Source organism: Protopterus annectens, chromosome 6.part0 (genome assembly GCF_019279795.1).
Source record: "Protopterus annectens isolate FY-2018-M chromosome 6.part0, PAN1.0, whole genome shotgun sequence".
NCBI lineage: Eukaryota > Metazoa > Chordata > Ceratodontiformes > Protopteridae > Protopterus > Protopterus annectens.
The window spans coordinates 564,319,983-564,336,814 of NC_056737.1; positions in this window are offsets into that span (position 1 = coordinate 564,319,983).

Sequence of the window (16,832 nt, forward strand, 5' to 3'; positions counted from 1 at the left end):
GAGACCTCCGAAGCAAAAACACATGCGCACATCACAACCCACAACGTCAAGCACCATACATAGTACACACGCCTGTGTCTCACAGCCTCAAAGGCCCAGCCACAAACCCAACATACTAGTCATAGGAGACTCTATCATGAGACACACAGATATGCCCCTAACCAGGCTAGACAAGGAGAACGTCACGGTAAGTCGCTTGTCAGGTGCTAAGATCTGCCATATCATGCACTCACTCAAGTCTCTTAACAATTGGTATTGTTATGACTCTTTCATAGTCCATGTTAGTGTGAATGAATTGAGATGCACCTCTCTGGACTATATGAAAAGAGACACTATTGAACTTACTGAATATGTGTCCCAGGCAGGTATGTCTCTAGCCTTAAGCAGCATCCTACCATTACCCAGAATGATGCCTCAATATAAACAGAAAATTATTGACTGTAACAATTGACTTAGTTTCTGGTGTCATTAAAATGGGATCAAGTACCTGACAGCCTGGCAGGCACAATTGACAGACCATGATGTTTTACCAGAGATGGCCTTCATCTGTCTCCCCTGGACTTTAGGCTTCTGGCAAAGGCTCTTGCCTCCCCCATAGTGCCTTTTTTAGATAAAGTCATGAGCACAAAATTACCAACGTGAAAAATTCCTCTAAACTAAATTTACAGGTCATGCTGCTAAGTGGTAGGAGTCTTAGCATGAAACTGCACTCATTCCAAGCATTTCTCACCCTGGAAGATACTGACATTTGTGCAGTTACTGAAACGTGGTTCAAAGCTGTGGAGAGTACGCCAGCCTTACCAGGTTACTCATCCTACCATACTTTCAGACCCCAAATGGAGGGCTACAAAGTCAAAGGAGGTGGAGTGTCAATAATTATCAAAGACATACACACCTCCAGGCTGGTCGAACTGGTCTATATTACTTGCTTAAACTATCAGAATGTTGAGTACCTGTCCATCGACACCTGTGTCGAATGTCCTCTTTATCGAATGGTCACATCATCGATATCTAAAAAAATCTGTTGCCCAAATATAAACTTCACAATTTAACAGACACTATGAAGTGGTGGGCTTCACCCCCCCACAACCCCCTAATGTGGGGGGGGGATTGTGCCCCCACAACCCCCTAACTAAATATACTAACTCTGAGATCACACTACAGTGGGGAAAAAGGCAGATTTCAAAGAAATCGATGATGTGGCTTTTCAGTGAAGAGGACATTCGACACTTAGGTGTTGATGGAAGGGTACTCAACATTCTGACACTTCTAGTAAGTAATATAGACCCAGTCAAACAGTATAATGCACAGGAGACACTCCAAGTTCAGTTAACTGTTGAGAAAACACCTATTCAAATCATATCTAGCTACAGACCCCCAACCATGACTCAGGATGCCCTCTCCACCTATCTGGACTTATTTGAATCCATTAAGATTCAACCCTCTACCTTGATCCTGGGTGACTGTAACCACACAGCCATAGAGAGGAAGACCTATTCTAGCCCAAACATGGATGCCCAGAGATTCCTTGACTTTGTCAATGCCAATACATTGGATCAACTGATCAACACCCCTATGAGAGGTGAAAATATCCTGGACCTGGTACTAACCAACATGAGTATCCACTGTAGCATCCCTACAGTGTCATCCTCATTGATAAGATCTGACCATAAAGTGATCACTTTTGAAGACACCATCTCCCCTGACCCCCCCTTGACAGGGTCAAACAAAAAAAACTTTTCCAAAGCTGACTACAGTCTCCTGAGAGCAGGTATAAGCAGCTTCAATGCCACCGTCTCCATCTCTTCAGTTGGAACTAGCACTAATGTCCAAGCCTACACCAAAAAACTGTATGAGCACCTTCATAACTGTATGCACTCAGCAATACCTGACAGGACCAAATCATTCTTCCTCAAGGAAAAGTAAACCTGTATGGTGGACAGCAGCAATAAACAAACTCTATAATAAAAGGAAAAAAATGCTGTCCAGGACTTAGAAGGAGCAGATGCCAAGTCGGAAACAATCTCTCCTTTGTCTGAATAAGCAAATAAGTTCATTGGTGAAATCATCTGAAGCTAACTTCAAGTCCATTTTAGCCACATCCACTAAGGACAATTACAAGGCCTTCTTCACATATGTCCGCAATCTCAAAGGTAACACCCAAATCTGCTCTGAACCGGAGGTCAAGAACACCACATACACAAAAGCCATAGATATAACCAACCTGCTGGCAGACAGGTTCAATGAAAACTTCACTCCTCTGTCCCTCCCATCCCCAGCACCTGCCCCCCTCCCCTCATCAGCAGGGAGCAGGTCTTTAATGCCCTCTCAAAGGCAAAAATGACTGTCTCCATGGGACATGACAGCATCCTTGGCTGTGTCCTACATGAACTCAGGCATGATCTCTCAGCTCCATTATGCACCCTATTCAACCAAAGCCTAAGCACCACCTTAGTCCCTGCCAAATGGAGGACAGCCACTGTCATCTCTCTACACAAAGATGGAGCATCCACTGAACCAGGCAATTATAGGCCCATCAGCCTAACTAGCTTGATTTGCGAGGCCATGGAATGCGTTATCATGGACCTTATAAACAAGGACACTGGAAACCTGCAAATGCTTGACCCCACACAGTTTGGTTTTGTCAAAGGGAGATCATGCCTATTAAACTTGTTGACCTCTTCAAAATAGTCATCAAAGCCATGGAAGAGGGGAAGATGGTGCACACCACCTACTTTGACCAAGCCTTCAACACTATTCCTCAGTCGGGCATAATATATAAACTCTCCCAGCTAGGCATCAACCTGTATGTTACCAGATGTGTATCTAACTGGCTCACTGATAGAACCCTCTCAGTTAAAATAGTGGAAGCTTCCTCTAGTAGTAGACCTGTAATGAGTGGTGTACCCCAAGGATCAGTCTTGGGGCCTCTACTATTTGGGATTTACTTTCCTGAGATGCAAGTCAAAACCAGTGGTCTGTGGCTGCCCAAGTTTGCAAATGACTGCAAGCTGGATGCTGTCTTAAATTTTCCTAGTGATGTGAACATCCTCCAAGAGGGCCCTATTAAAACTAATGACTTGTGCCAAAAGCATGGCCTTGAACTGAATGCCAACAAATACATCATTATCACCTTTGGGCAAAATCATGTCCCCACTAATTATCACATTAATAACAATGTACTAAGCATGTAATCAGTCATGAGGGACTTGGGCACCCAGGTTAATAGCAACCTGAATTTTGACCTCCATGTTGCTTCCGTTGTATGGAAGGCTTTCTACATGGCCTACTTCCTAAGTAAGGGTATTTCATCCAGGAACAAAGAGGTCATAACATCCTTATACTCCTCCATTATCAGATTCCATTATCGAGTACAGAGCCCCCTTCGGCATATAACTTACCAAGCACATGCAGCAACTGGAGAGACCACAGAGGTTCCTGACTAGGAAAATTCAGGGTCTGAAACACCTATCCTATATAGACAGGCTAAAAGCCCTGTCCCTCTAATCATTCTCATACAGACTGCTCAGGGGTGACCTGTGTCTGGCATACAAGGCCATCTCAGACCCAGCCATGACTGAGTTTCCGCTTATCCGTAAGTCAAACTCCACTTATGTAACCTGCATGCAAGGCCTCAACCTGGTCTGTGACATTAATGGAGCTTGTTGGTGGGACAGATTTGTGTCCCAAAGACTATCTCATCTGTTTAATAGAGTCCCTGTCCATGTCAAGCAGAGTACCTCACTAGCTCTTTTTAAGAGGAACCTGGATGACTGGATGGGAAAAAGAAAGTACACCCCTGGGATTCCACCTGTGTCCCTGCTGGACAGGGGAAACAGATGCTAACTTTGTGGGAACATGGGCACAATTCTCAGCTAGGCTTATAAAGGCTTCCAGGCCAATAGCCTAGTATCATCCTGTGAACCTATAAACCATGAAAAACAGAAAGACAGATTAAAATAAGATGCCCCACTGATGTCACATGTCTGCCACAGAAGTCAGTAGCTGGTAAAAGAGATAAGCTGGAACAAAAATGGATGACGATGTGGACTCTATGATGCAAAGAGCTGACACAGCAAATATCTCATAAAATAATATCTTGTTTGTCTTTAGAAGTATCGTTGGACCTGGGCCAAATTAATGACAAAACTGTGGCAGTGCTATAGGCAAGGATGATTCTGTTCTTATTAGTTTATGGCACAGGAAAAGTCTTCAGCCAATATTAGCAGATTAAAATCTTTGATGCTTGTGATCTGAGTTTGGCAAAAGACTAGTGCCAGTTGGGAAAGGTCAGCTGAGGACAGGCTAAAGGTATTGATATCCACCTTTCTTATCCGAGAGGAAGAATTGGGGAAGAATCACTTTCTCTCTGAATTTTTGTGGAAACTTGCAGGTCAACTATCTGTAAGGAGGAATGACAGACATCCTACAAATAGTGGGTGGATGTCTGCATGTACATTTATATCACTGTACCTCAGTCCCCTTGCCTGGGATCCTGACCAGCTAAAAAAGATGGATGGTACCTGATACCTTAACACTGCTCCCTGTACGATCCTTACTCCCCAGCTGTAGGAATGTCACTGCAGAGCCTACTTTTTGAGGAACTGGGGAGCACAGCTAGTGAAGACATATGTTTGGGACTGTCTGGTAAGTAGATATCAGGGAAAAGAGAGTTAATGGGGTGTACTAGAAAACAGAGGTCAGTTGTAGGTCAGATGAGGGAATGGGGGTGCAATTTAAAGAAAAAAACTCAAGGTAATAACAAAAATGGTCCCACCATTCACTTTCAAAGTCCTTGGCCCAGCTACATAAGTGCAGGAAGTGTCAACCATTATGTGTAAGTGCACGAAAGCAAGGGATTAGCGAATAAAGAAGTGACACTTTCCGTATTGGCCTGTGGGCAGTAGGATGGCTTAATCAAACAGTCTTACTGCTGCAAAGCTTTACTTATGTATGACAATGACATTTCTGGCAAAATTAAGAAGTAGTGAAGAAATAAGGCAGCACTGTCAAGTTGTGACTGTGACTTTGCCTTCTTTTTAACTGCTTTCTTAATTATCTCTCTATATGCAAAATGCAGATTACACTGGATGAATGGAAAACTGGCCGAAATTATTCATAGCAGAAGCAGAAGTGAAGATGGTAGTTTATGTTTCTGTGTCATATCAAGGGGATTCAACAGCATCCATAGTGCAGAGAGTGAGATACACTGAGGGGAAGGCAAGTCAGTTCACACTGTTTTCAAGATATTTAAACAACGAAGAGAGATATGAGGAATTTATAGAGCTATTATTGGAAACTAACATTGGAAGAAGTTAAAGAGCAGAGTTTTTTCCACAAGCAAGTTGGTATTATGCCAAAAGCGGAAAAAGTCTGTCAAGATTGGGTCTGCCACTTTCAAATGGAGTTGGAAACAACTAAGTGTAATGAATAAGAAATGTGAATGGTTTAACAGGGAAAGTGAATATAATGTTTGGAAAGAGGTTAACGTGTGCCAAATGACAAAATTATCAGATGACATTGCAATTATTTTTTTTCACAAATTGGTAGGAAATAGACAACCCGGTGACAGAGACAGCAGAGGCAATTGCAACAGTGAAGACAATTCAGTAGGTTTAATGGGCGGAGTAATTAGAAGAAAGCAAGTAAAATTAATATGCATTATGTAAATAGAAGGCTGGACAGACATTTGGAAAGCAAAGCATCAGACTGAGTTAGAATTCACTCTTTTCAAGGAATGAACAGTTACATCGTAGTAGGCTAGCCTGGTTCCTCATTAGGAAGTGGACTGGCATTTGGATACAATTAGCTGATATTTTGCATACTGCGATTGTAAGTTGTCAGGGCTATTCACAGATATCACAGAAGGGGAAGATTTCTTAATATATCAGAAATAGTTACAGTGTTCTCAGTATCCTGGGAAGAGGGATCCACTTTGCAGCCTAGCTATTTTAGGATCATCCGATCATGGGGTCATAGGAGATTACTAGGCTATCGACCTGGAGGTCATTTTAAGCCTAGTTGTTTCATCCCAATGTAATACCATAGAAATGCTACTAAATACCCTAGACTGCATTCAGCGATGACTGCCCATATCCAGGAGAGTTGTAGGCTCTCTCTCCAGTAAGAATTTTTGGTGACCTAGCCACTCGTCCATGTTCCTTATGAACAGTGTTATAGAGGTGCTCTGTTTAACATGAATTGGTAGCCTGTTCTAAAGACACGGCAGTTATTGGGAGATAAATCTGTCCATCCAGCATGTACTCTTTAAGTCATAGGCCATATTTAGCTCCCTGGAATGGGTAGCCCTAGTCCCATTTGATTTGCAGATATGCAGCAAGTTCATTAGGTTTGGGTCTTGGATTGCTCTGTAGGCCAGGCATACGTCTCCTCTAAGGAGTCTATACAATATGGAGTACAGTGACAGGAACTTTAGTTGGTCTGTGTAAGGCATGTGCTGGAGCCTCTTGATCTTCTTAGCTAGAATCCTCTGAGGTTTCTCTAATTGTAGTAGGTACTTAGTACTTAGTACAGTACATGCCAAACGGGGCATTATACTCAATTATGGGCTGGATAAGTGCCAAGTATAGGAGTTATAATATCTTTTGCTCTCAAGACAATGCCTTTACTAATCAAGTGTGCTACTTAGAAAGCTTTCTTTATTACAGTAGACACATTGTGGTCAAAGTTAAGGTCGCAATCAACATGAGATCCCAGGTCCCTTACCACTTCATGGGTAGTTAGGGTATTGTTGTTGATTTGATAGTGTGAGGGGACATTGTTTGTGCCAAAGGGAATGATGATGTATTTCTTTGCATTCAGTTTGAGACCATGACTAATATGGTTTACCTTCATGTGTGCGTATTGCACAAGGGCGAAAAGCAATTGTCTGAAAGGCAGTTTGCAAAGTATGCAAACACCGAATGGAAAAAGGATTGAATGTGCAATGAGCGAATGCACATTGACATTCGCTCATTGCACATTTGGCATTTTGGGGTGGATTGCACTATAGTGGGGATCGGGAAATGGTCCCTTTCCCCACTGTAGTGCGATCTCGGAGTTAGAATATTAAAGTAGTAAGGTGTGGGGGTGCAGGGAGCTTTCTTCCTGCTTTACACTTCATTAAATTTTTCTCGACATTTATGTTCGAAAATCAGCGAATCTGCATTTCAGTTTATTGATTTTCGAACATTTAAAACTGTCGCTGTTTTCATTTTTGTGGTTATGATTCACTCATATGAGCAATCACACCCCTGTCTTTCACTGTTATAAAGGTAAACCGACTAATACACCAGTCTTTGGTCTGTGTGAGACCCTCCTGGAGTATACTGACATCATTTGGGGATTCAGTGATTGCACATAGTTTTCAGTCATCTGCAAACTTGATCAGCCATAACTCCTTTGCTTTGACCTGAACTTCTGAGAAGTATATACCAAACAGCAGGGGGCTCAGCACTAACCCTTGTGGCACCCCACTAATAAAAAGTCTACTGGTTGATGTGGAGTCACCCACTTTGATAGTGTGTGTCTGGTTTGTGACCTGTATTCAACCCATCTTACAACAAAGGGGTTTACATTCAGTTTGCTAAGTTTATCTTCAATGCCTGAATGTGGGATTGTGTCAAAAGCCTTTGACAGAAAAAGTTATGCTGTGTGAACAGATGTTCCCTTGTCAATGGACTTGGTCATATTTTCAAAGAAATCCACCAGAATTAACAGGCAGGATCTGCCCTTCACAAACTGAATTGGGTAGTATCCAGGGTTTGGGGGTCACCTATGTCATTATTTATGAGGTCCATAATGATACGTTCCATGGCCTTACAGATGAGACTGGTCAGGCGTATGGGTCTGTAATTCCCTGGGTCTGTTACTAGGCCACCTTTCTGGAGGGGAATAACTGTTGCTGTTTTCCATTCTGCAGGAACAAAGCCTGTGGTTAAGCTATGACTGAAAAGGGTACTTAGTGGTGATGCTAGTTTATGTTTTAACCTATTTAATAGACAGCCTGGGATATCATCTGGTCCCATAGACGCTGTGTTTTTTGCCTTAGCCTTGCTCCCCTTACTAATGTAGATAGAAACAGTTTAGGTAACATATTTAAAGGAAGTATGACCAAAATGGTGGGGGGGTGGCTTTTTGAAAGCTAAGGACATCAATCAATAACTGTACATTATTAGTTGTGTTCTTGTATAAGATAGAAAAGATGCATATTATATGCACAGAATAGTGCATATGCTATGCATCCTTCCTGTACACTGCTCTGGATGACATTGATGGGAGGGTAGGCATTTTTCCATCAGATGGTTTAGAAGGCTGTATGATAAACCTGAGATTGTCCTGTATACTAATAATGCTATTGAGTGGATTATAAAGGAGGATCAAATTTTGAGTGACATCTGTGCACTCTCTCTTGCTTTCTGTCTGTCTTTAGATTGGAATATTATTTTAGAAATCTAGGCAGATGTTCGTGGAATGTGGAATTCCCAGAGTGTAAAGGTCCTCTTCTGCCTGTTTGATGTCTGTATATTTTGATGTTGGGAAACTGCTCAAGAAACATTTTACTTTGCTTTGGAAGAAATAAAGTCTTTATTTTTTGTCTACAAGACCTAAAGTGTCATACAAATAAACTGGAAATGATTAGACTGAAAAGTTGGAATTGGGCAAGAAGGAACAAGGTCCATCAATATGTTTATATTTTGAAATCTATGATACTGTGCGAGAAATGAAGAAGAAAATCGACATCCATCTAAAAAGAATGTTACTTTGGCAAGATAAAGACTAAGAGACTATATGCTGGTCATTATATGACAGAATAAATATACTGAAAATGATCTTAACCACCAAGATTCAGTATCTACTTAGACATGGAGGAAGTGGGACAGTGAAGGAGACTTTTAAGATATTTTCAACAAATGTTTGGTGAGTGAACCCAAATTATGTATCTTAGAATAAAAATGAAATTGGAACAAGGTATGGGGGATATTATATATGAAAAGGTAAGCAACACAGTATAATGTTCACCAGTGACTTAGGGCTAAATGGAAGGATGTAGAAGTGTAGGTGAGGGAATCATTAAGGAGGGAGGGAATAGTGAGTCTATATCAGAAGATCGAAGTTTCAAAACTTTGAATCTGATATGGTCGACGCAATATGATCGAAGTCTTGAAACGTAGGATCTTTTAAAGGAGATCTCTGTACAGCGCAGAAAGGGAAGATTTCCCTTTTCTGCACTGTAGTGCAATCTCGGAGTTCATATATTTAAGTAGCGGGGCATGTGGGGGTTGCAAGGCGGCTTGCCCTCCCTTGCTTACAGCATTTAAATGGCTTGTTTTTGTAGGTTATTGTATTTTATTACATTTTCGATGTTTCAAGACTTTGATTATACGGTGTTGACCATATCAAATTCAAGTTTTGAAACTTTGATAATGTAATATAGACCCGGAATAGTGGCAAGTCTGTCTGTTTCATAGAACTAGAAGCTACATTTAGAAGAGGCATACAATAAAGGGGCATTATGAAAACAGATAAGATTGAAAATGTAAGGCATGTTTCTTGAGAAGACAAGAGGCCTAGAAAGAAAAAAAAGAGAAGTGGTGAGATTACAGACTCAGTCAAGTAAACCAATTGTGGGCTATTGCTTTGGAGGTATAAACAATACATAAATAAAAACAAGGAATGAGACTGAGGATTTGGGATAAGCAAGACAAGGTTAGCAGAAATTGAAGAGATTACAGACAAAGCCTTACCAACATTATTTAAAGAAAATGACTAACAGAGAAGTTCCATTTTCAATGATAAAATGTCAAACATAGACAGGTATGTTTGGGATTGTTTTAATCAGCTGAGTGTTAGGTGATATGAGGCCCATACACCATGACATCCTGTAAAAGCAAACACAAAAAGATGATGCTCAATCTGCCGAATGGTGGATTGGACAATCTAACTGAAATAGTAAAAGAAATAAATACTATGGCCCTGGCACGGAAGCAAAAATAAAAATTATTACACAGTTGGAGCATTACTACATTCAGGTTGGAAAGTATAGAAAAGAGACTAAAGAAGGGATATTGGAGAAGAAGGAAAGATGATACTCAAATACTTCAAATGTCTTGATATTTCTGAAGGATTAAAGTACTATTAAAGGCAGTTAAAGTGAGTAGAAAGCACATGTTAAAATTAATGTAGGGAATGACTGGGACTCTTTTTGGTACAGAAAACAGACAACAAAGAAGGGAAGTGATGCTAATAAGAGTAGCAGCAATGTGTCTGTTAGTTTGTGCATGAAGACCCTTAAGATAACTTGAAAATGCTGAATTTCAGGTATAGATATATACTATGTGATACGTTATTGCAGTGTATTAAGGCCATATCTCACTAATGACATTTATTTTGTAATCTAGGGTTTGATTCTCTCAGCCTCCATTTTTCTACAGTTTTACTTGGAGCAAGTTACTTAACCAGTCAGTATAGTAGGATTGCCACTTAAACACGATTGTGGCTATTGAATTTACCCAGTTTGAAAATTAATGCAATACAAAGTATGTATATAACAAAATAAAGTGGCAACTAAACAATGAATATTGGACAGATTTTATTTACTGAAATGGCATATGAAAAATAAGTAAAATGAGTGAACTTACTAAATTATTGTGAGAGGGGATTGAAAGAATACAATGAAAAGCCAGTGGAATATTTTTAGGGGAGTAGATTCTATTGAACTGGCAGAAGGATCAATAAAAACTAAAAGATCTGGAAGCAAACTGGATGATTAACAAGCTATGGTCATGGATGGATAACCTGGGGCTATATTCAAGGAATAATATAAGAAGCAGAATGGAAGACTACAGTTGTTACATGGGAATGAGAGGCTAGTGAGTAAGGCAAATGACAAAACATACAAGAGGTAGAAGATAGGGGAAGGTTGGTGAATGTGGCAGAATGAAAGAGGGCATGCAGAAGAACAACCAGCAACATTAGGTAAGTAGAAAGGAAAAGGGAAGTACATCTCAGAAAAAGGTAGAGGAGGGGAAGAAGGAAGGTTTGTGAGTGCTAAGGAAAGTGAAAATGGAAAAAAAGTGAAGATGTCTGACCAGGAGAAAATAGGAAAAGAAAAGTGATAAATGGTGAATAAAATAAAGATAATGAAAGATAATAGAAAGTGTGGATTAGAATGAAAGCAAATGGTTAAAGAGGTTGTCTTACAAATTGAAGATGCAGGGTTTGAATCTCACAGTTAAATAAAATAAAAAAAGGAAGCTTAAAATGGCTACTGTGAACCTATGAAACTATGAGACTAACCTATCAAAGCTTGAAAAACAGGAAACAAAACTTAAAAACAAGGAATGAATTTGAGACTATATGGAAGAGCAATTTACTGAGACTAGAAGAAGGCAAGAATGGAGTCCTGTTTGTCAGTTTAGAGGAAGAGTAAGTATCAGATTGATACCTTCAGAAGATTGACTAGAGGAAGATATTGAACAGATCACAGATCAGCACATGAATAGGAGAGATTAGACAGAAAAGAAGAGTAAAAAAAGTAACCTTGTAAAGGAAAGGGAAAAAGCAAAAATAAAAAAAAAAATAACAAAAGAGAAATAAACAACAGGAATAGATAATCAGCCATAAGAGAAATAGATAAAAGAAAATCAAGCAATCTTTGTTTAGCATCATGAAAGCAATCTTTATTGGCTAGAAAAGAGTTCATGGGCAGAAGGAACTGTCAGTCAAGCATGATTAAAGGAACTGTCAGGGTTTCAGAAACAACTTTATAGTTGTACAAAGATGGCTTTTTGGCTTTAGATTTGGCTTTGAGAGGCAGAGGCAGCTTGGGCTTTGTTTGGGAAGGAAAGTGAAAAGAAATGAAAGTGAATGGAAAAATGAAAGTGGGAGCATTGAAAGTGTGAAGGCAGAATGTTAGAAGATGAAGATTAAGATATGAAGATTAAGAATAGTCTATACTTCATCTGAGTAATGTCTCTTCTAATCTTGTCTTTGTTGTGATCTTTTCTGACTTGATGGATAAGAGGAACATCCTGCTCATGACACAATATATTGAATGAAGGATATGGAAGAATGGAGAATAAGATATGGAAGAGGATAGAAGAGGGAAAAAGAGAAAGAAGAAAAAATAGAGAGAAAAAGTTCTGAGTTTAGTCTGCAACACCCCTTGTATGATGTATTAGCTAGACTTGTAGAAATTAGATTTTTTTATTTATTGACTTATTTAGTACATAGTAGAGTGGACTTGACTTTGACTGTCCTTCCTTGTTAGACTCCAAAAATAAACATGGCAGTATGTCCAGTCTAATGGGATCTGGCTTGATCATATCTTGAATACTGCTTCCAGTTCTGGGAGTTTTGCAAGGAGAATGATCTCATGCTGCTTGATGGAGCCTAAAGAAAATCTATTAGATGTGATAGGAGAATGCAGTGAAAAGGCTGTTTATTTTATTTATTTATTTCCATTTTGATAGTTTTGTTGGGCAAAGCTCATTTTTCCGATAAGGCCTGGAAAATAATGCTAAGCCCATAACTAGTATCTGTACAATAAATTCAGCATTATTGTGTTTAACAAAATACGTACTAAAAAGTATAGTTCAAACAGAAAGGTTAACCACAGAGAAAACATTGAAGGAAGTAGTTACTGTAGAAAAAAACACACATATAATCTCTGTAAAACATTATTATGAAAAAGTAATACACAATTAGAATTTGCACTGGTAAAATTTGTATATATACAGGAACAGTTAAAGTAGAGAGTTAAAAGAGATAAAGAACGTTATTATTATTCTATCTGTGGTGGTGCAGCGGTAGCATTGTTGCCTCACAGCAAGAGGTTCTCCCGTTCGATTCTTGGCTGGAGTGCAGGCAGTGCCTTCTGTATGGACTCTGCATGTCCTCCCCGTGGTTGGGTGGGCGTTCGAAAGACATGCGTAAATGGGCATGCCTTCATTGAAGGTTGAACGTCGAGCTGGCACCTCGGCATTCATCAAAATCTACTGCCAATCATCAGCGGACCGGAGTTCTGCTGTGGCGACCCCTAACCAGGAAAAACCAAAAGACAACAACAACATTTTGCTATTATTCTGGGTCTTGTTAGCATAGTAGTCATTACATAACATGGATGTATGCAGTAAAAGGAGAAAATAGAACAGGGCTATTAATATAAGGAGTAAGAGAAGCCAGGTGGAATAGGGTGAAATTAACAAATAAGTATAGCAAGATAATGTGTTGGAAAAGAAAACAGATAGCTATGTTACTGCTTCGGAATACATTTATGGGAAACATACTATTCATATAGTGGCAGAGGAAGTAATTAAATTAGCTTTTGTTAATGCATGTTTGAGGCAGGGTAGCAGTTTTCAGATGTCTGAGAGACAGTTTAGGTTGCTGCATGTATAAGACATTTTGCTGTTTAATAGTATTCTGAATCATGTGTCTGTTGTATAGTTTTATTCAGATGAGCTATAGTATTACAGTTGTAGAAGAGTTTGTTAATAAAAGGGTACTGGCAATATGATTCTTGCAAGTGAGGATAAAGATTTATTAATTGCACTTCATTAGCAAAACTTATGGTTCTAGAGATATGGGCATTTGCAGTGGCACTGCCTCATCTGGTAGCACATTCACCTTTGTAGTTGGAATATCAGATGGCTTTGGGTGCTATTTCCACTCCAAGGACTGGATTAATTTTTTTAATTGCTGACACTGTCGTGCAGCATTACGAGGTGCTGTACTCCTTTGTGTGCTGTCCAACAGATGAAAAGTTGAACAGTGGGCCCATTTGCTTGATTTGGTGGTAGCTCAGGTAGATATAAACAATCACACAACATTTATCAAAAAGAGTAGGGGTACTTCAAAATAATAAAAATAATAATAAGAAGAAAATGATAATTAAAAAGTATGAACACTAGTATTAGAAATGTAACATTAAAAATTGTAAATGACATGAAAACATTTTTCATCCTTTTTATCAAAACCATTTTTTTTAAATTTCCCAAATATTAAAGAACGTTCCACCATCTTATTATACAACAATTAATCACAATGACCCATGTTCCACTAACTATAATGTTATCATAAATATCTCTATCTCTAAATAATGGCCATACAAATTTATGTTCATGGCTAAAGGAATCAAGAATTGCAAATTAAAATGAACAAGACTCAACTCCCAATAGACTTGAACTCTTGTACAATGCAATATGTTCTGTTGTTTCTTCCACTTTACAAACATTACAAAATCCTTCTTGTTTCATTTTTTATTTCATCATCAGACTGCAACTTTATCTTAAACATCTCTATATAATGGCCATACAAATATATGTCAAAAGATGCAAATTAAAATGAGCAAAAAATGATCTCTCAATAGACTTGAACTATCGTACAATACAATATGCATGTTATGTTGTGCCTTCAACCTTACAAATATCACATAATCTTTCTTGTTTCATTTTATATTTCATCAGAACAATAACTGGCAAATTCAGACATGAGTCTCCACAAAAAATGATACAATTCTAACACATCTCAAAATATGTCCCTCTTTTTATATCACAAGTTTAATATATTCATCTAAACCTTCCCATTCTCAATTAAAATATCATGAAACTCTTACTGTTACTCTGAAATACCATAATTTTCTGTAAATGATTGCATCCATTATCTGTAGCTTCCAAGCCAGTATTTTACTAACATACTGCTTCAGCACCATAGTTAATTGGCATTTTCTTTTTACCTAAGCAACAGACTTTCCGAAATATCTTTTTGTTTTACTCTCATAATATGTTATGAATAATATCTGAGATTAGTTTGCCTACAGTTACACAAATGAACAGAGGCTAAATAATCAATGAGATTAATCACCACTAAATTACCACCTATTTTACTACAAGTGCACAGCATTTTCTTTGATTAGGTTTAATTCCCACCCCCAAAATAAATTAAAAACTTACCTCCAAAAGCCCATTTTCTTTAGAAGATTGGAATATAACCATAACCAACATATACCAGTTTTCTAAGAACTATCATATGCAAAGCATAAGCTTTTTTTTTCAAAGATATTTTAAGATGAGTCCATATTTTTAATATAATACATATATCATGAAGACTATTTTGCCACTGTAAGTGTATTCATAAGTCCAATCCAAACTATATTCCAAATATTTTAATATCAAAATTTACAATTCAAAAGTCTTGGCTTGTCTTAATATGCCCTAAACGAATATCCTTCTCCATGTTTAGTTGTAATCCAACATTACCTAATTTTGTTTTGAAATTATCAAACATAATAGATAACCACTTAGCAGATATCATTACCATAATTAATGCATCAGGCATCAGCTTAAGAAAGAAATAATTGTAACTTAACACTTGGAATAATATCCCATGGTGGGTCAGAATTAAAACAAATGAACATCCATCACTTATAAAATTCATAACTAAACTATTTATTTATTTATCTGTTTGTTTGTTTATCATTTATTAACATTTGATTACTAACTAATAAGCTACCCAAACCATCTACCAACTTTTTTGTTATTTTACCCGAGCGCCTATTAATTAAAGGCCATTTCAGGTATTACCATAAATACTACTTACTGTGTGTCTCATCATAGACTCTGACATAGAGTGAATGCAGTAATTACCCAGCACATTCCATACTGCTTCATGAACAATCATATCAATGGCTTTTCTTATTTTACCTGCAAATAACATCCTGTTCAATTTTATATTTAAGAGTTTACTTAAATGTCCATGTAAAATCTTACAAAATATTTTGTAATTATAATCTTAAAGGGCCCCAAATCAAAATACCTGCTTTATCTCTTTCCTTGAAAATAAAATGAACAGCCACACAAATAAAATTATTTAGTACACCATTTTGTAACTATTCATTACAAAATACTGTTTTTGTTAATCTATAATCTGGATATGTAATTAATACGCTATACCATATGGCCATGGAGAGGAACATTTTAGAACTTTAAAAGTATGTTAATTAAGTCTTGAAAAGTAAACAGAAAAACTAAACTATCATTATCAACACTGCCATTTTTTTCTCTCATTTCAAACTTTCTGTACTGATAAAGTACTATAAATAGAAGTAAAGTAAGTTTCTTCAACATGCTAAATATCTCCTGCCATATTTCCAATATATCTAATATACTGCCTTTCTGTTTAGAAACTTTAATTAACAAAGGTAATACCATATCTTGCAGCCGCATTTATGTTTGTATGACAAAATATTACCTGTGTATATATTGTAATATTCAATCGTTCTTCAGCTTCCAGAATTTTATTATCAAATTAATAGCTTAGAAAGTCTTAAATGTCTTTCATATTTCCTTATAATTATACTTTCTTATTTTCTATGTTCACTTCCACAGCAGCACAAACAAAATAAACCCAAAGTCCAAAAAAGTTAAAAAAAATCCAAAGTCTAAAAAAAGTTGTCAGGCTCCAGATGAACAACAGTCTGAAGAAGTCTCAGAATTAATAGGAGTGAGACGAAAGAGCTAACTGGGATTATCTATTTGTTTTACTGTTCTACAATAGATTTGCTGTTGTTCATCTGGAGCCTGACAATTTTTTTTGGACTTATTTTCTATGTTGCTATTGCAAGTCTCACAAATAAATTCTTATACCTATTTTAAACAATACCCACAACATGTCCAATTCATTCAAATAATTATCAAACAAAATATGCTGTTTCTATAAAGCATTAAGTTTTGAATGACTTTAATTTCTTACCAGTTTCTACCAGATTAACTTCTAAATTTCCTCCCCTTCAATAATATGCCATGAGTGTGTTTCAAAATTTATATAGGTTA